This window comes from Pieris rapae, chromosome 18 (assembly GCF_905147795.1).
Source record: "Pieris rapae chromosome 18, ilPieRapa1.1, whole genome shotgun sequence".
Taxonomy (NCBI): Eukaryota; Metazoa; Arthropoda; class Insecta; order Lepidoptera; family Pieridae; genus Pieris; species Pieris rapae.
The window spans coordinates 7,938,379-7,961,287 of record NC_059526.1 but is presented as its reverse complement, the minus strand read 5'-3'; the positions used below and the strand labels follow the sequence as shown (position 1 = coordinate 7,961,287).

At 32.3% G+C, this 22,909-nt stretch overlaps 1 long non-coding RNA gene across 1 annotated transcript in view; it reads right to left on the bottom strand.

Annotated features, from left to right (window-relative positions):
• The window catches only part of LOC123689959, a 41,226-nt gene extending 18,542 nt beyond the window's left edge, over positions 1-22,684 (bottom strand). Inside the window, exon 1 of the long non-coding RNA XR_006750808.1 lies at positions 22,628-22,684. This is a non-coding gene — a long non-coding RNA (uncharacterized LOC123689959). The remainder of the gene's footprint in view (positions 1-22,627) is intronic.
• Between the last annotated feature and the right edge of the window lie 225 nt (positions 22,685-22,909).

Sequence of the window (22,909 nt, the reverse complement as noted above, 5' to 3'; positions counted from 1 at the left end):
GCGTAGACGCCTTAGACCTACTGCCGGTCTTCTGGCTCTAGAATATGGTGACGTTCTAGACATTTCGGCTGAGATACCCACAAATCGAGGTATCAAGGCGATGCTAGCAAACAGATTCCATTAAAAAAAACAGCTAGTAGATGAGAATTTTCACATATCGCACAAGTATTAAATTGCTGACAGAAAATGACTATCTAAGCATATTATAAATACTAACATCAAAAGTTTCACAGCGTGCGGTTTTGCCTCACAGAGCACTGGGAAATTATGCTGCACATTCTGCATATTTTGATTTATTATCTGCATAGTCGTTATATTTTGTGGTTATATAATTAAATTATTGTATTTACATATATACAATACTTCCATAAGAGTATTTACATTGCATTTGTGTTTTGTAAAATGTTTTATGTATAAATCATGGTACCTAACAGATTTGTCGTGTATCATCTATGAAAATACTTCCACGAGAACTTATTTAAATATTTATATAATAATGGTCTATTTACTCAGAATTGAAAACGGAAGATGAATACTTTTGTTTATATTCGAGTAGCTGACCTGACAAACTTCGTACAACCAAACAGTCAATGAATGTTACAGATTATATATATATATAATTGATAGTTTATAGATAAAAAATAAAAAGTTTTTTATATCTTATCGATTAAAAACCTTTTTTAAATACGTTGATAATTTGAGAGTTAACCGCATCGGAATAAATATTTATTATTTAATAGTTAAGAAAGCCATAAACATTTTGTATTGGATCATTTTTCTTTTATTTTTTTTCCAACATTACTCAAAACCATGACATTCTGTCCAGTCGTTCTCGAGTTATTAAGATGTATAAGAGATGTAGATGGATAAATAACATTTATTTATCCAAAACAAAACTCTAACCCTCTTTGTTCTTTCTCTATCTTTCGCATCCTTGTCATTACGTCCTCTTTTAACTAACAGTAAAAAAGTAACAATTAATAAGTATAGTACTTATAACTATTAACGTGAAAACCCTCCCTCCCTCGATATGATCGGGCCTTCTAAAACACGTTGTCTTCTATCTTCTGAAAATCATAGACCACTACATGTTCAATTTGACAAGACAATATTGCCGCGGACCACCGCTTCGTGGAACCAGCTGCCCACTGAAGTATTTCCGAACCAACATAGGGGCCTTGAAGAAAAGAGCGTACCAATTCTTAAAAGCCGGCAACGTTGTGAGCCCTCTGGCATTTAGAGTGTCCATGGGCGGCGGTATCAGGTGAGCCTCCTGCCCGTTTGCCCCCTCTTCTATAAGACAATACAAAAATACGTGCTTTTCGTTTACATCAACATATATTCAGCTAATTCAATGTAATTTGTGTTTGTTTTCATATCCCGAAAAAAGCAAGTGAAAAATCTCTCTCCATAATTAAAATATAATAAAGCTTTAATGGAATAAAATTACAGTATTGTTCACAACCAGAGCGAAGTTTTAACCCAATTTCATTTGTTCAATCAAACGGGACGTAAGCTTGACACGATTTTCAAGAGCTCGATTTAACCGGTTATTTCTAAACCATTTTCGCGTATTTTATTTATTTTTTATTTCATTTCATTGTTTATTTAATAAAATTTATTTTAAAATAATTCTCAGAAAAGCACGTTCATTTTCATTGATTAAATATATTGTTATAATTTATCCCAGCTACCTTGAGTACCCCCCAGGAACAGGAAAAGGGGTCAGGAACCCCTTCACGGGCCTCCTCCAGATTTTCCAACAATGTCTGTTTAAAAGGGGCATAGAAGTATAAAAAGCAGTAGCAGGAAGTGAATGAAGAAAGAAATCGATAGAGATAGTTGTAATAAAGCTATGAGCAATAATGGGCCAGAAACTCCATGTTAAAAAATAGTTTTTTACGATGTTAATAAACAATGTGGTATTATTTTTAATGTATAGTTAATAAAGATTATCGTATACAACATCAATTTTATAATAGGACAATTTTATTACAATCATAAATTCATTACAACTAAAAATATATCTAATAACTAACCTTAAAATTTTATAATTATATAGAAGAAGAACTACATAAAAATGCACATGGTGTTATAAAAACAATGCAGTACATAACTAAATTATTATGTAAATACATGATACTCACATTGACACTTAAGTAAACTTTTTAGTTAGGTTTGAATTATTAAAGAAACTTATTAGCTATTACAAAGCTACTATTTTCCAACCTTTCCCCGTTCCTATCTTATTTCGTCTACTCTGGTTTCTTTCACATCCGTATTTGTAACAATACCTATAGCTACAATCACAGCGATGACGTAGCTATGAAATGCGCTAGTAAATTTATTCCAAGCGCTGATGATATATTATCTACATCTCAACCTTATTGAAGCTTTAGGCCAGTCAGTGGTCGAAATACCTTTTATCATACAAATAATTTGAATTTTTGTCTGTGCCTCTCACTATCAATATTAAATAGATATTACAGTACGTTAGCGAACACGTCTACAGTAATCTGTGCCATCACTCACACACACACATTTTAAGAATAAGTCTTGAAAACGTCAAATCAGTATCGAGAATTTATATTTTCTAAAATTGTACAAAGAAAATAGATGATCATGGATTTAATTAAAAAAGTTTTACACTTATTATGTATTTAAGATTGAATTTAAATCCAGGTCAGACATAATGAGTTCACCTCGGTGTTTTGCTTACCTTACGTTAGTTAAGCAAAACCTGTATTGAATTTACAAATAAAATATGTTTAAAGTAAGGTTTTAAAGTTGGCGTAAAACAAACCTTTTGTTTGAAAATTTTACTAGTACGTAATATTATTATTTATAATAAATAAATAAAAATAAACTGTTATTCTTCTTTAGGTATAATAATGCAATATTATTTTTTCAATTACAATTTAGATTTCTTTTAAACTGTTTACAACATCTTCCAATATGTTTTTAACCTTTTGTTACTTATACAATTTGATAGGGAAAATGACAGCCTACTGTCTCCTAAATAAGTATTTCTTGGCACGAAAGACAGTACAGATAGACAGCAGCGCAGCGGTGTCACCCACGTAGTCCTGGGATGCAGAAATCCCCGGAGTAGTGAGCTCCCTGAAGCCTGCCTGCCTAGGAAACGTCTAAAGATAGCCAAACGTAAATGTGAAAACTGAATCCACGATAAATTTGGTTTTGTTCAATGACATCAACCGTTTAAGAACTTGTTTATGAGTATTTAATACATACGTATACTAGACATTATTTTATTATGATATAAACTATGTCTTAGTTAATTGATTATATCTCTACAACTAAGTTTTATCAGGCTAAGTTTTTAAGTTCTTGCCGAGCACAACCACTATGTGGAATTAGCTGCCTACTGAAGTATTTCCGAACTAATTCGACTAAGAGTCTTAAATTTAAAAGGCTGGCAACAAAAAGCCTTCTGACAATGTGTCCACGTCCCAGTCCATGAATGGTGGTATCACTTAACATCCGGTGAGCCTCTTGCCCGTTTGCCCCCTGTTCTATAAAAACAAAAGATCTCGTTGACTTTTGAACGATACAGTATTAAGTAACACCCAGTAATTTTTGTGTATGAATTCGTATTTATTCAAATGCATAAATAACAAAATTCCTATTCCCAAATACAGCAAGTACATTCGCTATATCAGCGTTATACACCACACTGGTGTATAACGCAAAATGTATAGAAATATGACGTCACTTGACGCCATTTAACACTGAAAGGTTTAAACCCTACGCCATATTGCTAGAGTGACATAACTGCGTAGTTTAAGAGCCTAATTTCTAAAATATATCTATTTAAGTGTCTAATTAATTAAAATTATAATTGGTATTTTGTAATAACGTAAGCTCATCTGGCTTGCCATCCTTTTAATAATGGTACTCTCTTTTGTTGGTCTAAGTCGAATTGGTTTGGAAAAACTTTAGTTTCATAAAGTGTCTTTAAAAACTCTCAATTCTAGAACGACGGCTGTCGAGATGCGCTCTCTGTCCTGTGCTACCTCCAGTCGATTGCTGGCATTAGGCTGTAGCAGCTCCTATACTGAATCTATTCAGTTTTACCATACTTTTGGTCTCCGACCATTAGGACGACTTAATACTTGAGCTTCCTTCACAGCCCGATCTGATGATGCCCCAGCAAATGTATTTGATGGAACTTGTATTCGCCTAAATGTTGGGCTGGGTGACCAATTCTATTTAGGCATTAACAAAATAACAAAAAGTCAGTCAACAGCTCTTAGACTATCCATACGTGCTACGCGTTTCCGGCGTCACGTCAAATTGCTTGTCACAAACATCGCTCTGGCAGTGACTATAATATATCAAGCAGTTAGCTTTGTGCGTTTATTGTTTACTATGCTTTCGTATACAGAATATTATTAATACAAAAGACTCTCAAATGTAAGAGATACAATACGCTAACACTGTAACGACTGGTTTTTTATAAACTTGAATTCGTATATATTGACTAAGCGTGATTTATATCATCTCCCACAATCTGCATTGCATTAATATAATTAGTTATAAAACTGTGTCCAGTTTATGTTTCCACCACACAAACTACTACAATTTAAGATTATTTATACAATAAAGAAAGAAATAAAGAAAGAAATAATAATTTAGGTTTAGATCTTTTCTTGTTTTGATTATTATGTTCTTAGTTTAATTTTTATAATTTTAAGATTTCTATTGTATTAGTATTAAGATGCTGTAAAAATAAGAAATAATAAAATAAATAAATATATTCATTAAATGTGTAAGCATTTTATGAACAGAAATCTAATCCAAAGATGTCACCATGCCTCCTGCTGATAGAGGACAAATCTTTGTTTTTAATTTATTTTATTATGCTTAAGATCTCATATGGAACATGGTGTAATGGTGGCAGATCCTTAGAAACGTTGTGTAAAAGAAAAAACTTGAAAGAGTGGCGGAGAGTTATTATTACCAGTTCTTCTCTTCCGTTCTACCGCTTGATTTGAGAACTGGCAGTAAATGTAAAATTATAATATATAATATAATATATAATATACATTAAATATAATTTATAATATATAATTATAAATTATATTTAATGTATATTCCTTTTTTTGACGTTTATAAGTGTACATTATGTTACCTACATGAATAAATGATTTTTGGATTTGAATTTGAAAAGTCACATGTTCTGCTTTTTTAACATATAAAATATTTACATATTATCTTTGTTTTAATATTTATTTAACAAACTTTCGTATACATAAAGAATGCAATGCAAATTCCGCTTTAATTATTTCCAATAATACGATCTCAGACATCGGTATTATGAGCCGAAGTTTGCAATTCCTTGCATATTCCATCGCTAACTATGCGTTCTTAGAAATCCTACATTTCCAATATGACAAAGAAAATCTATTCATAATATTATAAAGGTGAAACTTTTTTTAATTAATTCAGAAAGTGCAGGTATTTATTATTTATGATCAATATAACCTTACGTATGGAATGACACACCTCACACGAGTTACACTATTTTATTCTCCTGGTTAAAATAATTGAGTTGCCAATTTGAAATAAATTTTTTAATTCAAATATTCCAGAAAGATCGTAATATTTTGTTTTAAAGCCATTTAGTTCCTGTCGTAATCGTTATATTATTTAACAAAATAATTCGTATGTGAGACATCTCGTTGGCGATCGTTGACTATTTAATTACCGACTTCAAAAAAACTGTAGGATGGCGATCGCTTCGATTTTTAGTATCGAGGTTTTAATTTAGGTTTTAAATTTATTTACAACCAGTTCCCTAAAGCCAACTCAAGAAACATCACGATAGGTCCAAAGAGAATTGTATGCATTGTTTATTTTTTTTATGCTGTGACGAATATATGTCCCTCGATGTCAACCATCTTTCGTAAGACGAATAAAATTTTGACGGCTGGGTTTGAATTTTAAACAAAATTTTGAAATTGGAAATGTACTCAATACTTTCACTTACATATTATTGTATGTACCACTTCCTTAAAAGGTGTATTATCATCTACATAATATACTTATTAAAGTATCAATAAGGTATAGAGTATTTCTCTGTATACCTATACTTCTTTATACCCGTGCAAAACGGACTATAAAGAAGTATCTCTCTTCATTCCACTGCCTCCGCACTCCGTCGTGGTCAGCTAGGAAACATCTGCAGCGCACCATCAGTATCTGGCCAACGCCTCTCTTTAACAGTGTACAGTTTCGGGATGATAAGTCATCGGTGTTAATACTATCAGTTTCTCCAAGTACTCATCGACTCTGCGCATTGTATTTATTTATTTATTAAGTCTACAACATCATACATATTACTAAATCTACTGATAATTTTATAAAATCTTATATCTAATATGTATGACAATACATGTAAACATAAGTTATGCTAAAAAAAATTAAAAACATAAACAAGATAAGATAATTACACAATAAAATAAAATAACAAAGAAGGTTGGAACTTAAAATAGAGAAAAAGAAAAATCATCAGCAAAACAGCGAATTACGTACGTAGCTAGTTAGCGTACCTACGGGTTTGAGAAAGGCACCCAACAATGCTTTTTCTGAAACCGATCAGCCCACTACCGAATATATCCAGCTCCGGATAAGCTGTGTTCAATCCGTTATAGTTGCGAAGAATTCGAACGAGAGGTGCCTGAACTCCTAGGTTGGTTTTGGCAGAAGGAACTTGGAAAATATTGATGATTTTAGACCTAGGGAACGAATGGGACTACAATTTTAATACCCTGTAAGAGGTCACTGCTCTGTATATGATTATGCAGCAATTTATGTAAAAAAGTAACACCGGCTAAAGTCCTCCGATCATACAGTGAAAGCATATTAAATTTTTTAAGCCGCTGTTCGTATGGGTACCTATGAGAGAATCCTCATTTTCATAGAATCATCAGAGATTGTATGATAAAAATGGACGTATAATTGCTGAAATCTTACCCCAAGAAAATATTGCGGTTACATTAACTTTGTGTAACGAATAGCTAATCAAACAAGTGAAGTTAATTCTGAAGTTTACCAACTTTAACCAGACAAAGAGCTCTCTGAAAATATTAATGAACCTGCTTTTTCGTTAATTCATTTGACAAGACTTTGAATTTTTAATTAAGTTTCCAAATTACTTATTTGAATAATTTATTTTCTTAAGCCACTGTTTTGAGGTTACGTTAGTTATTATCGTTTTAAGTGATTTTTTTCATTTCAAAAAAAGAATCATCATTGTGGCTGCCCATGGGCAGATGATGTGATTTTTTCATCAAATGGATTAAACTGTTAGTATATTTAATAGATTAATAAATCTATCAAATATACTAACTCTTAAATATAACATAATGAAATATTTGTAAGTTTATTTTCAATAAAATCCAAAACTAAACTAGCTGTTGCGCGTGACATTGACTAAACTGTGTTTGTATGAGCCAAGATAATTTGGTGATGATGAAGCAAAAACTAAGCGAGGTTCTCCTTCTGTCCAACCTTTTGTCGTTGGTTTAAATATTCTATTTGTTTCTAAAAAAACTTTTTAGCGAATTTTTCCAAAGTCTCGTAAAGCCATATTATGTAAGCGATTCCTTTTTTTTATAAAACTAGGCGGCAAACAGGCCGTTTGATCTACGACTCGTTATAATTACGGGTGATAGAAACCCGGGCTCTAGACAATGCTTATACCATTCCTCTCCATTACACAGTACGTAAAACGATCTATTCAAAAATTAATCACTCCTAACATCAAAAGTATGAATTGAAAGGGACAAACAACCGACTATGGTTAGGGTGGCCACGAATTATAGTCGACAAAGGATTTGCCGGCAGCTATTTGCCCCATTACACCGATAGGACCCAGTTCATTTTGAACTCAGTAGGGTGTTCTTAAGTTTCGCGATTGATGCATCGTTTGATGCTGTACGTGATTGTCTTGTGTTTCATATCGGAATGTTTTATTTATATACGAGACCAATTTCTTTTATCACGTAAATACATATATATAGGAAGAGGGTTTATGAAAAAATCATTAAACTTTATTACTATTGAGTGATCCGTTAACCATAGGATGTATTAAGTCAATAATAATGAACTACACACAAATAAATATTATAAGTTTCTATGTGCACATTTCACATTCGCTCGAACGGTGAAGGAAAACATTGTGAGGAAACGTCTTTTGTCAGGAGGCTAATCACCTACTTGCCTATTGCACTTATGATAATGAAATAGATACAGAAATAAAATAGATTGTACATAAAAAAGGTTGCAGTGTTGGTTTTATTATAGAAAGAGAGACATATATTTTATATGTGTCGCAGCAAAGGCGCTGGTATCAGCTGCCATTTTCATTATTTAGTAACTTCAAAGTCAAATAGTTCAAATTAGTTATAATATGGTTCATATAATATTAATAGATGGACAAATTTACAGGCTGTTTGATAGTATGTAGTAATTCAATTAGTCTTTATTATTTATGTTGAAGCAATGGTGTATTGTCAGCTGCCACTGCTCCGACATATATATATTTTTTCTGTAATTAGGTGCAACTGTGCAGGAGGCTCATCTGATGTTAAGTGATATACCCCATGAACATTATCAATATCAAAGGCTCAAAAGTGCGTCGCCAGCCTTTTGAGAATTGGTACGCTATCTTGAAGGACCCGAAGTCGAATTGGTTCGGAAATACTTCAGTGGGCAGCTTTCTACAGTGTGATAGTGCGAGTCAAAACTGCATTAAAAAACACTTAGTTGTGAAACGACTGATTTCGACCTTATACGGTATTAATTACAACGATAGAAATATGTAAGTAACCAACCCTCTTGCGTGCAATAAATAATTACGTATCAATTAACTAAATTCGATTATAAATAACGCAGGCGCATTTTAGTAATACAGGTGATGTTTTGTTTGTTTATAAATGTGACGAATACTTAAATGACCCTAATCCTTGGGATTGATTTGCTCCAGTTCAAACAATTTGTATTAAAAACTTGGCGATTGAAAAGAGTGGCGGAAAGTGTCTTGCCAGTTCTTCTTACCCGCTCTACGCCCTTCATTTGCGAACTGGTTGTAAATGTAAATTGACAATTAATTTAATTTCTTTTTCTTGACGTTCATAAGTGTACATGTTTACCTATATGAATAAAGATATTTTGATTTGATTTGATTTTTACACAAATGGAGTTAATTGTTTCTAAATTGTATCAGAATTTATGCTCACCGACCGACCCTCATTGAACGCCAGTCATCCTTTATCAGAACGTGTTTCAAGTCGAAATGCGTTGTTGTAATATTTAAACACATCCAATACCGAAATCTAGCTATCACACCCGGATTTAACTTGTTGTTAACTTATATTTACAACGCTAATTAATTTAAATCAATAATTATGTATTTATTTATTTATTAAAAAGAAAAAAAATTGAACATAATTTAAAGAAAAGCAACTGGCGATCTTATCGCTTTCGAGCGATTTATTCTAGACAACCTATGTCTATAAGCATAACAAAGTTTAAATAAAATCCAATACATTAATTACCTTAGATTATTAAGACTCTGTGGATAATGCCAATCCATGAACAAGTTCAATACTCGCTTCGCACGGAAATCTTTTTCGGCTGTCTAACATTCAATGCGTAAGAGTTCTTGGATTGAATGTTAGACAGCCGGATTCTTAAAATAACACTCGAAAATTGTAATAAAAACGAATTGAGTGCTTGACCTAATAGTGTAATAGTATGTAAGGTAGAAAAATATTTATTTTCTCTGTGTTTTAATGACTTCATTTCGTCATTTATATTAATTGTATTGCGTTATCAATTGTTTAGTTAAACAAGAAAGTACAATCCTGAGGCACGAAGGTTTTTTCATGTTTTCTTTACTGTTATACTAAAAAATTAAAATAAATCAGAGGAGCTACCTTTTCAGGTATAGACCTCAGATTTCTGTGTCATGATCAGTTAATGTAAAGGCAAGTGGGTGATCAGGCTCCTGACAAAAGCTGTCGACTTTTTTGGGTCCACGGCATACCGGTTTCCTCACGATGTTTTCCTTCACCGTTAGAGCGAATGTCAAATGCGGTGCTCAGACAGGTAAGTATGCCCGCCTCGTCAAATACTTCCTCACATCTTTGGTGATGTGGAAAATATCAATAGGTACACATAAAAGATTCACTTAGACGTATAAAAAACACTTTTCCGCTTGTTAATTTAATTAATTGCAATATTTTATTAGAATTTAAAATTATTGTATTTATACACCACTTGTCTAGCATTAAGTGTGTCTAAATTATGAAACATTTTAGGTAATTTAATAAAGCGCGCAATTAATGTAGCGCTCGAATAACAAAGAAACGGTTAATTGGAATCACGAAGCCAAAAAGCTTTTATTGTTCGTTTTTCTAGTAATTTGAGAGCTTTTGAAGTAATTAGTTGTAAAGATTTTGTGAATTTTAGACTGGTTTTCGAAAGGCTTTCGAATTTTATTTATTTAAAATAATTTGTGTGAGGATTTCGTTTGCGCATCAACCCTGCATGCATATTTGCTCACCAGATATGTATGATATGACCAGTGATAGCGCCGCCCATGAACACTCATATAGCTAGAAGGCTCGCAAATGAATTGCGGATATTTTTAGACTTGGTACGCTCTTTTCTTGAAGGACCCTAAGTGGAATTGGTTCGGAAATGCTTCAGTGGGCAGCTGGTATATCGTAAGAAAATTAAAATTTGGGAAGCTATCTATAAAGAATCAATGTAATAGATAAACAAAGGTATAAAAAGGTTTGATAACAAAATTTAGGAACATTTGATTAGTACAAAACACAATACCAATATGTATATATCAAACACTAATCATCACAGGTAATGTAGTATCAAAGTTTGGTAAACAAGTATTTTGCTGGCATATTTGATTAACTGCTATAACAAGAGCTGCTTCGTGGAAATGGTCCTGTTCTGAAGTTATTCCCTCATGAATAGGATGCGTCATGTAGGATTTAGCTGCTAACTGTCCCCACAGTTACTGAGCTGAAAGCGTCTGTCGGGTTTAAGTGGCATCAGAGTAAACTCCAAAACTAATGATGAAGTTGAAATGTTGCCAGCGTTAAAGGTACACACGGACCAAACTTTTTAAATATGTATTAATTTTATTTTTTATTATTACTATAGGTTAATAAAATTGTAAATACTATATATTTTAATGTTATGCTGTTTTTATAGAACAAGGGGCAGACGGACAGGAGGCTCACCTGATGTTAAGTGATACCGCCGGGCATGGTCTCGCGCGTGCGTTGCCAACCTTTAAAGAATTAGTACGCTCTTTTCTTGAAGAACCCTAAGTAGAATTGGTTCGGAATATTTCAGTGGGCCGCTGTTTCCATAAAGTGCGTTCGGCAAAAACTGCCTTGAATATAATAGTGATACGAGTGTTTAAAAAACGAGCCTTCGAGGCGTTTTCCTACGATTATAATGTGTACTCTAAATGTACGCAATGAGATTTTACAATACAAATTAATGCAAGTCAGGCGTAAATCTCGCAAATCACTTTCCGTGGTTCGAATAAATTTTTCCGGTACTTCGGTTTTTGCACATGATAAAACTGAAAAGTTTTAATGGGCTTGGAATGTTATCGATTCTTGATGTGGAAATTGGAGATTTCTCTAGATTCTACGTTGTTTTGTACCATAATTTTAATTAAAATATATTTTAAATACAGACTAACGCCATAATATGGACATTACTTTTCCAATAGCTAATAACAAAGTTGTTATATATATAATAAATTCTCCATACTTATATGGCCACCTAACTTCATTTTTTATTTACGAACAATTAATTTAAAGTATTTTTTTAAATAATTTATTCATATTGGTAACACAATGTACACTTATGAACGTCAGAAATATATATCAATATAACATTCCCACCCTTTAAGAGATGTTCCGAAGATACAGCGTTCCCCCTTTGAATAGCTAGACTTTCATTGTCCGAGATAGCTGCCAGCTCTTCGGTCTCCCGTGATGCCGAAAAAATAATTATTATTAGTCTTCCAGGGAAGCAATTATACGTTATTCGTAATTATAGGTATTCAGTATCTCTAAGTATGTTTTACGATCCCTCGTACATACGCAATAAGGACCTTCTACGGGATCTTAATGTAGAGAACTCAGGAGGAATACAAACTACTGGATCCACGAACAAAGGCTTTACAATCACGTGAATATCATGGCTATTCGACTCTTTGACACCACAGTCCTAGTGACGAGGCTGAAAAGGACAAACCATTTGAACCAGTGAATTAGTGTTAGTGCACGTTAGTGCTAAACAGTGAGTGAAATAGAACACAAGAACAAAGTGCCTTTCCTTCAATAGCGACTAAAAGTTATTGGACACTTTCTTATGTTAAAAATCCTTATTAGTAAATTAGGTTAGAGTTCAATTAATTTAGCCTTAGGTTAGATCATAAAGTTCCTTCAAAACTGGCGAACACCAAAAACGATAGTAAACGCTAAATAATTTCATTCCGTTTAAACTCGACTTCATGTTCTGTGTAAATAAAATTCTACCTCCTATATAAATACGGTAAAATATAAACTGTTTGAGTATTCAAGTCATTAGTGCAAAGTTAGTCGGGCACCGCTTAAACAAGATCCTGGATGCGTCTCGGTGCGCCATACATATTTAGCAGTGTCGAGTGCCTTGTAAACCGATATTTGCATTTTACTTAAATGCACTTTTATGTGGAAGATCAATTTAAAAAATCAAAAAGATTTAAGGATAAGATTCAGAGGCGAAACTGTGACCTCTGTATCTTAACTCCGATTTTGACATACGTCATATTACTAAGGACTTCGAATTGTAGTCCTTTTACCATTGTAGGCAGTCAGTAATACAAAAGAAATATTTAAATTTCGAACACGCTATGGTTTTTTTCAAATTTGGAACGCTACTTTACAGTAAAAATAGCGACTATTTCTATTTGCATAACTGTTATTAGTCAAGGATGGGATCTTTGTCTTTTTTAATAATGAATAAATTCTTTATTCATGACAGGAACTTCTGATTATGATATATCTATCGCTAGTCCCCAAACTAGAAATACAACATAAAATGGATGTATAGAGTCACATGTTCAGACTTGTTTTGAAATTGAAAAATGTCCTCGGCCAAGAAAGTGTCTGACATGTCAAACAATGATAGCTGTCAGAATTATAGGGAACTAAAAATTTAGAGTATAGATTAGAATTAATCCATGGTACATGGTGCATTTTAAAATAACTTCTCTGGCCCAATAAGTGGGAAAGGCATATTCTTATAAACAAATTTACTGACGGGTGACAGTTTGTAAACCTAATATGAAAGAACAAAGACAATAAAAACGCCACTGTATTTTTTAATTCATTGATAATGCAAATATGTACCTGTAAACAAAATCATATAAATCTAACGTTAATTATACATTAGCATAATACAGAATTATCTATATGTTAATTAATAATTATAATTATATAGTATAGGCTAATAATTTGGCTGCAGGCCATGCATTGATTAAACAAGATAAGCTCGGCACATAGTAATTTGACTAAACCAATATGCTGTGAGTTATTGAGGCCGTGGTTATTATACAACGCTACTTTAAATTTGGTCAAGTGTTTATATGCCCGGTTAAACAATTGATGGGTCAGATAGTACTTTGTTGTTTTAAACAACCGATTCTAATATTAATACGCCAGCGCTACAACCTTTTTAGTTCTGAGCCTCAAAGCCTGTATCTCTTTTTTGACTATATGTTGTAGGTGATCAGCCCTGTCGGATACACCCCGTCTTTCAACTCACTTTTAACCTTTTGCCTCACGATGTTTTCGGTTCAAAGATACTTTATTTCTCAAAGACTTACATTGAAATAGAGTGATAAATTTTAGTTTAAAGTTATGAAACTATTTAAAAATAAAAAATGAAATAAAATTATTAGTTGCTAACATGATGTACAATATTTTATATAAAATTGCATGTAGGTTGCATCAATGTAACAACACGTATTGTGTGACGCTGTTCTCGTTAATTATTTCATTTTATTCCTACAAGGAAAATATAATAAATAAATGATTTTAAGTAAAGAAAAATCTCTAAAATTTCCAAAATATTACTCCAAATTCCAGCAGAATATTTAAAAACTTGACGAACGTTCCTATGCGTTATGCTTGTTATCCCTATCCCAATTATGAAAATAAAATTGAACTTCTATCGCTGAATATTGCATAAAAGTATGAACTAACAACGTTGTCTGGTTACAGTGTATACAATCTACAGTGGTAAACAATAACTAACCTCCTCATAAATTATCGGTATATATATCTCTTTTCATCACATCTTAAACACATATTTTACAAAAGACAAAAGAGTTCTCTAGTAAAGAGTGCAATTGGACTGATTTAACTTGTATGAATGAAAGGAAGTTTTAATAATGATTTTTCTCTGAGAACTGATTACAATAGATTTTATTTATTTTTTAAATCATAGATACACTATCCTTACAATAAATACAAAGCCAATATAGTAATGTTCAAATAATAATTAAATACATAAAATACAGTAGATAACTACTGTCAACTCTCTGCCAACATAATATTATATAGATGTCGGTAAATGTTTGTTAATAAAGAGTGTCAGGGCAATAGCCAGGTTCTGGTCCTTGGTATCACAACACCTTTACCATGTACACAACATCGTACCTTTGCCATCACATATATTCCCTAGCTTCAAAGAAACTGAGTTCTTGAAGAATACTTGGATTGCTCTTACACTGTTTGACAGTATGCCTTTCTTTTTCTTATGCGGTCTTCACATATATATTGTAAAAGCTAAATTTTGAAAGAGTAAATATGGTATTGTATAATATATATCCATACTTCACCATATGAAACTACCTTTTTGAAAGGGCAACTATATTTCAAAAGGTATAGCTGAAATATATTATTTGACTTTGGCTTACCGCCCCGCACAAGACATTAAGTAGATAAAAACTGCAAGTCCCGTCTTGTTTCTACTTTATTGTATACCATAACATCCATTTCTGTGAAAGTGAATCTATGACTTTTTAACCTTTTGATAGATATTCTATATACAAATATACTTTGACCACGCTGGTATTTCGTAGAAACATCTACTAAATCGCCATATTATTTTTCATCACTACGTGGCCGGAAACTATGAGTTTAGAACTATTCAATTACTTTCTCATAGTTTTCTCGAATGGATTTCAGTTAGCTATGAACTAATTAGAACTGCCCGGCGATTTTATTCACTCGAATAAAAAGTTTTATTTCATCTTTGTGTTATAAACATTAAAATCCATTTTTAAACCATTAATAATATCGTCATAAAAACGCTTCATTGACGGACATCCAGGTGATACAGTTGGAATTTCGTATTTTTTTTATAGAGCAGGGGCAAACGGGCGGCGGCTCACCTGGTGTTAAGTGATACCACCACCCATGGACACTTTCAATGCCAGAGGGCTCGCGAGTGCGTTGCTAGCCTTTTAAGAATTGGTACGCTCTTTTCTTGAAGGGCCCTAAGTCGAATTGGTTCGGAAATACTTCAGTGGGCAGCTAGTTCCAGAAACTCTGCTTTAGGTAATCCAAACAACTCCTCTGAACAGTACATAACTTAGTTTATATATTATAGTTATTGGTACATATTCTGTTAATAAATACAAACAATGCATAATACAAATCTTGATAAACCTATACTTATTCCTGTCGCTTCATTAATGCACGTTCACTTGCAGCCACTTCGCTAAACGTGTCGTATCTTGATCTATCCGTACAGACTTATAAATGACAGGAAACGCTGCTTCAATAGATTTTCATTTAGTAGGGTAAAACGAAAATTGAGAGGAAATCTGTATATTAACTATGAGTATCATTTTAAAACATTTTTATCAACACTTTTATGCAACCAGCGCTCTTTCTATACCACTTTCTACTTACTCTCTTAACTTCATACGTAATTTGATCAGATAGTATTAGTAAGATTTTGTTTGCAATTTTTTTGTGATCTTCATAATATGCGTAGCACCGATGTGCTAAAATCTGATCCTCCCATTCAAAACGCCAATTTCATATCTAAGGACCTATATATTGCTATTGTTCCTGCTTTCTCAGTCAAAATGAATATAATTTGTATTAGAGACAATTATCGATAGCAAAACCAATGCTCAATCTGTATATCAAATTATGCAAGTTGAGTACATATAAAAAATGTGAATTAAATTTTGTTACAGCAGCTTAAATCTTTTTATAGTAGTTTAGGCTTATACGCAATTTAAAAATAGCTTCTACTCGTCACAATATAGCTTAACGAATGCCTAACTAGCACCATTCATGTTCAGAGTCCTAAATACGTGCCTTTTATGTAAAAACGTATTCCATTAGACTTTCGAAATTGGATGCTGTATGAACAGACTTTATCAGCAATTGTTAATCTTCCAAATGATTTTCGACAGTTGAAAAATATTCAACCATGCCTTGATGCAATGGTACTATAACTATGTTTTTTAACGTAGTATTAGAATCGTCGACGACCACTTTCCGAGCAGTTGATCCCTTGGCGTTGAGTGAGAGCGAGAGTGTGAGAGATGTGAGAGATTCTCTGCAGCTTTTATCGCATAAACCACAAAACAGAACCAATTGGACTTAGGGTCATTCAATAAAGGAGCGTTAAAAAATTTTAAAAGGCCGGCAACGCACTCGCGAGCCCTCTAGCATGTAGAGTGTCCATGAGCGGTGGTATCACTTAACATCAGGTGAGTGGTGCCCGTTTGCCCCCAGTTATATAAAAGTTATATATTATGCATACATAGAGCACTATACTACTAGTATAACTTAACGTCATTCTACAGGAGACGACAGCAGATAGAGTTCGCCACAGACGCAAAAGAAATATTAAAGAATAATAAAAAATTAACAGAGTAAGTAAAGAAAAGGCTAGAACTTCTTTAGGCAACTTTGTGACACGACCTAAGCCTGAATCTTTCATTTAGCCTTAGGTATCGAACTTATTTCTAAGTCCTATACCCACATATATGCTTAAAATATTCTTATATATGATACAAGATTTATCCAAGTTATTAAAAAGAACAGCTGTGCGAAGCCCGCTAGTAAATGTTAACTCGGGTCTAATAATAATCTTATTTCAAACCATTTTTAATAAAGACTGTGAGTTTTCTTTTAAACTTTTTAACTAAACTTAATAAGAACTGTTTAAAGATTTAAGAAAGAGGTCTTAATTGTGTTTCGTTCTATTGTATCCGTTCATTTCTTGAATCTCGTTCAGAATGAAAATCTTCAGGAAATTGAGAGAATAATTCGTATTCCTAATTATTTTATAATCTTAAACAATTAAAAAACAGTGGCGGTACAACCTCTTTACGTATTGACCTCAGATTTCTGAATCTGTTTCATGATCATTTTGAAATCTAATAGGCAAGTAGGTGATCAGCCTCCAGTGCCTGACAGAAGTCGTCGACTTTTTGGGTTTAAGACATGTCGGTTTCCTCACGATGTTTTCCTTCACCGTTCGAGCAAAATGTTTAATGCGCACATTGAAAGAAAGTCCATTGGTGCACAGTCGGGGATCGAACCTACGACCTCTGGGAAGAGAGTCGCACGCTGAAGCCACTAGGCTAACACTACTGATTCATCAATTTTTAAACGTTGAATTAAATCAATATACCAAGTTTTTGTGCTTTTTATGATAAACTAGAAATATTTACGCTTTCCAAATAAAATGTGACAATTAATAATCATTGCTATCTATTTCGCCCCTTTTGCCTACTTCGAACCCCTATTATTTCGAGGTCCTTGACAACTCCATCTCACCAACGCAGTCAACTGGGGGTTTTCTTGACACCAGGTTGTCAGTTCGGTAAGGATCTTGGTATATGCCGTCACTTACACATGGCCCAATTACTTGACCAGTTGAAATACCAAAAGTTAAAGATATTTCACTAATCTAATGTCTAATGAATAAAATTTAATAGTACAGTTTCAAAATTTTACTACTTGACAGTTATTAAATAATACGCGATACATTGAAAAAAAACTTTATTGAATTACATTAACATAAACGCGTTAAATAAACTTTTATAAGGTAGCAATTTAATAGGTAATAAATTATTTTTGACTTCGTTGACACTTATATTAAAGTTCCTTTATACAATAGCTGTGTATTAGTAACCGATGAAATTATAGCCTAATTAAATAATTTTCTTAGTATTAGCAGTTTCAAACTCGCCGTTCGTTGGTCTTTAGGGATGGGGTTGGGTTTACAGTTACGCGTAACTTTGAAGTCAACTACTGAGTTCAACTACCTATCAAAGTTTCGTTAAACGTAACTTACTATATGCGATGTATATATATATATATACATCGCATATATAATAACTTACTATATGCGATGTATATATATATATATACATCGCATATAGTAAGTTATTATTATATGTTACAGTTAAAACCGGTTTTTAGATAGAACGCGTTATTCCTAGTTAGAACGCGTTTTTACTAAACGCCTTTGTTAAAACTAGAATTAACTAATGCTCACAATTGAATATCAGTTAAAACTAGTTATTACTAGACAAAACGCGTTTTTTCGAAGTTAGTCAGTTAAAACTGTTCCGACCAAGGCTACTTTATTCTGATTGGTCGAATAACGAAATATGGAATGCTCGACAAATTATATTGCAGGTATGTACCTACCTATGTGTTGCTTAATTGTGTTATCATATAATTATATTGCCTTTAGGTAAAAGCTAACTATTTAAAAATTGCTTTACAGGTCAGAATTCGACAAGTGCAAAGAAAAATTTTTGCATGAAGAAGACGTTCCGAATACAAATTTACCATTTATTTTATTATTATAATGTTCCTTTTATAAATTTTATGGTTGTATTCTGTTGATTTGTTTGATTATTTTATTTACTTTTAATTAATGTTGTCACCTTGGCAACTACTTTATGCTGATGTTCCCTAAAATGCTCCTTTAGTGTAAGTTTTTTTTACTAGGTACGGTACTATGTTTATATACCCTAGATCTTTTTAATAAATATTTTTAAAACATTATCTTGTTTTCAATCCCAAAATTCAAATTAGTTTCTCTAGTGCTAGTTGTAACTAAAGCTCGGAGTGACAACTAGTTTTATCAGAAAATGAATTATATCAGTGGTAAATTCTAGTTTTCACTTGTTATTTCTAGTTTTGACAAAGGCATTTAGTAAAAACTATTTTTAACTAGGGAAAACGAGTTTTAACTAAAAACTAGTGTTAACTGTAACATATATATATATATATTTCTTTGTTTGACGTTCATAAGTGTTATCAATATGAATAAATGATTTTGAATTTCGCATTTAACTGTCCAACAAAGTGCCTACAGTTTCATAACAAATATGTTAAACTGCTGAAAAATATTTCTTAACTAATAACCACCACGTTTGTGAATAAGATCGTGGGTTAATCGATTAAAAATTATGAACAATAAACACTCAACTAGTTAATACTGAAAAGCATAAATTAATCGCAATCCCATCAATCATAAATTAAGCTTTAATAAAGAACCAAAACCTTTATTTAACGCGGAAACTTTTTCCAACAACACATTGCATATAAAAAACATTGCAAAGCAAAAACCCGTAAAACATTACGAAGGGAAACTTAAACAAGCAATGCAAATGAAACCACATATTTAAACTCATGTAACAATTCAAAATCTACGTCATATGACACAAAGTAGTTTAAACCGGTTTTAAAACTGACGCATAAAAACCGTCGACGATATTACCGAAACAGTAAACACAAAATTTGGGTTGCTACTTCTACGCTACTAGATGTTGACATTAAAAATATTAGAGAAAAGTTCATGGGAAAAGCTTCCATAGAATCCACTATCAAAAGTAAAATTTAACGATCTATTTATATTTTATATATAAATAGATCGTTAAAAACAAGGAAACAAAGCAATCCCATACAAAATTAGTTTTATTTGATATTTATTTGAAAAACTAGTTCACATACAATATAGTGTGAATAAAACAAATACTGGAACTAGGTATTAGTTTAAAAAAAGAAAAGCTTAGCATTTTTACTATGCTGTAACATAAAGAATGTTATCGAATTCGATACCTATAAAACCGATGGAAAAACCGAACACGAATCGGTTCATATAACTCAAACAAAAGTAGACAAAAAAATCATATAACATGTCGGAATAATCGAGGTGCTGTTCATTCATTCGTTCACGCATTATTCACAAGTTGTTCTTTGTTCATTTGAAGCAGTAATGAGCTCGGGCTTCGCTAGACTAACGAAGTATTTTTTGTTAATACATATCATTATTCTAGAACACAAAGAAATGTTGCATTTGAGTAACAACGATTTTTCTTGTCAGAATATAAAGTAAGCGTAAATAACAAACAGGTATACCTATTACGGTATTAGGTTTATATAAAATCTTTTTCTTCTTTAGATTCTATCAAAAACATCGACCCTTTTTCGCACTCCTCTACTGCTTTATTAAAAAAAAACAACTGTTAATGTCCTAACATTAACCTATATTAGTGAAACCTATCGTGGATACATCCGTGTTTATTTTATTTTTAACTTTATTTTATTGTAAGGATGTATCTGTTTTGTTTCCAAATAAATACACATTATACATGGTCATGAATTAGTAAAGTTACATATACTTACTTTATAATAACTATTAAAAAGCGCCAACGAAATGTTAACAATCGTCTTAAACTTGCAGCCAATAAATTGTATAACGTCGGTTTTGGTTTTGATAAATCATCCCTTTAGTTTTTCACCTAAATATATAAAACAAAGCCGTGTTAGTTACACCACTTATCACTCAAGATCGGCCGGACCGATATCTGAATGAGGACATTCAAAACAAGCCGAAGACATATTGTTTTACCTCATCAAAAAATGTTGTATATCAGAAAGTGCTTCATATCCAGTATCGCAAGTACTTTCGCTTGTTGTATTCATATTATTAACCTTAATGGAATCCTAAATTAAGTTTAACTAAAATTAACACTATATTATTAGGCGGAACGAAGATCGACAGGTCATTCATAAATTGAAATATAACATACTCGTACAATACGTGTACAATAGATTCAAATCGATCTATATAGGTAACAGATGTGTCACTTAGTTTTAAGAACCCATAAATAAATTACAGTACTTGGTTGGTCCAGCAAAACCACTAACCCTAATTTTATATTAAGCCCTTGTTTAAAACGATTTAAAACAGTTGCAATTAACTTTCACCAATGAGTTTAATTTATTTGAACATCCCAAATACCACTATCTAACGAATTAACGCGAATATATCCCAAATACAATAACATTGCCTTAAACGTCATAGTAAAACTTGGAAGTATTATTTATTCCCTTTATAATTAGGCTAATTCCCGCTGAAATTTAAACTAAGTATTATGCAGAAATTCAGTTGCAATTTCTATTCATTAAAAACTGAGACATCTTCAAGGATTTTTCCAACCCGATATTTAAAGCTTTTCATTCTTTGAGGCTGTTTAAAAAAAGTTTTGTACGTAATAAGTTTAAAGAACATTTAAATGCTAGGACTTTTATAAGTTTTATACACTTAGGGTGGGTTAATGAACTCTTGTCTTTTGTTCTAGTTGCAGTAGAATATTTTTTCTAATTAATTTTATTTTGCTAGCGCTACTTTAGGCTTTTGAGATTTTATACAAGTTATGTAAGGTATGTTTCAAACTAATGTTATATAAATATAAGTGTGTCATCTCCACATATTATTTATACTATTATTATTACTGTAGTGTTGACCTAGTGGCTTCAGCGTGCGAATCTCATACTGAGGTCGTAGGTTCGGTCCCGGGCTGTGCACCAATACACTTTCTTTCTATGTGCGCATTTAACATTTGCTCGAACGGTGAAGGAAAACATCGTGAGGAAACCGACATGTCTTAGACCCAAAAAGTTGACGGCGTGTGTCAGGCACTGGAGGCTGATCACCTACTTGCTTATTAGATTTAAAAAATGATCTAGAAACAGATTCAGAAATCTGAGGCCAAAACCTAAGTAGGCTGTAGCGCCACCGATTTATTTATAATTATTACTGTAGAAGTATTGTATTGTTGTGTTAAGCGACAATAATGTTACAGCCTTATTATATTATATTCAAAACCAATTTTATATCTTTTATGAGATTATTTTAAAGATTACAATTTAAAAGCTAAATTATCATCATTTCCCAATAAACTTTTCGCAATACAGCAGAAATACATCGGTATATGGCTCTATAATATAAAATACATAATTGTACATATTAGACCCGATAGAAGTAAAAAAGTAATTGATTGCTGCAAAGTGAAATAAAAAATAAAAAAATACGTTTATTTTGGAACATAAGATCATCCAGGTATCACTTATTCAACGTCATTAAATTCGAAGCTGTAGGCATCCCTACTCATCGCCAAAGAAGACAGAGGGTGTAGGCCGAGAGATGAATGCAGTTATTAAGTATTAATACTTACCATTCTGAAGAACTGATATTAGGACCACGACGCTTACAGCTTTCATTGTAGATGTCTACCTGAAAAGACAAGAATAATCAATTCATTAAACAATTGACAAGTCTGTCAAGTGTGCCTGACAAACGCACTCGATTTTTGGCTGCCACTTTCCTGACGATGTTCTCCTTGATCTAAATTAATAATAATAATATCTTATTATGAAATAATATCTTCTTATTATTATTACAAAATATCATTATGAATTAAATATAACACAAGTATGTAGAATATTAGGCCTTAATG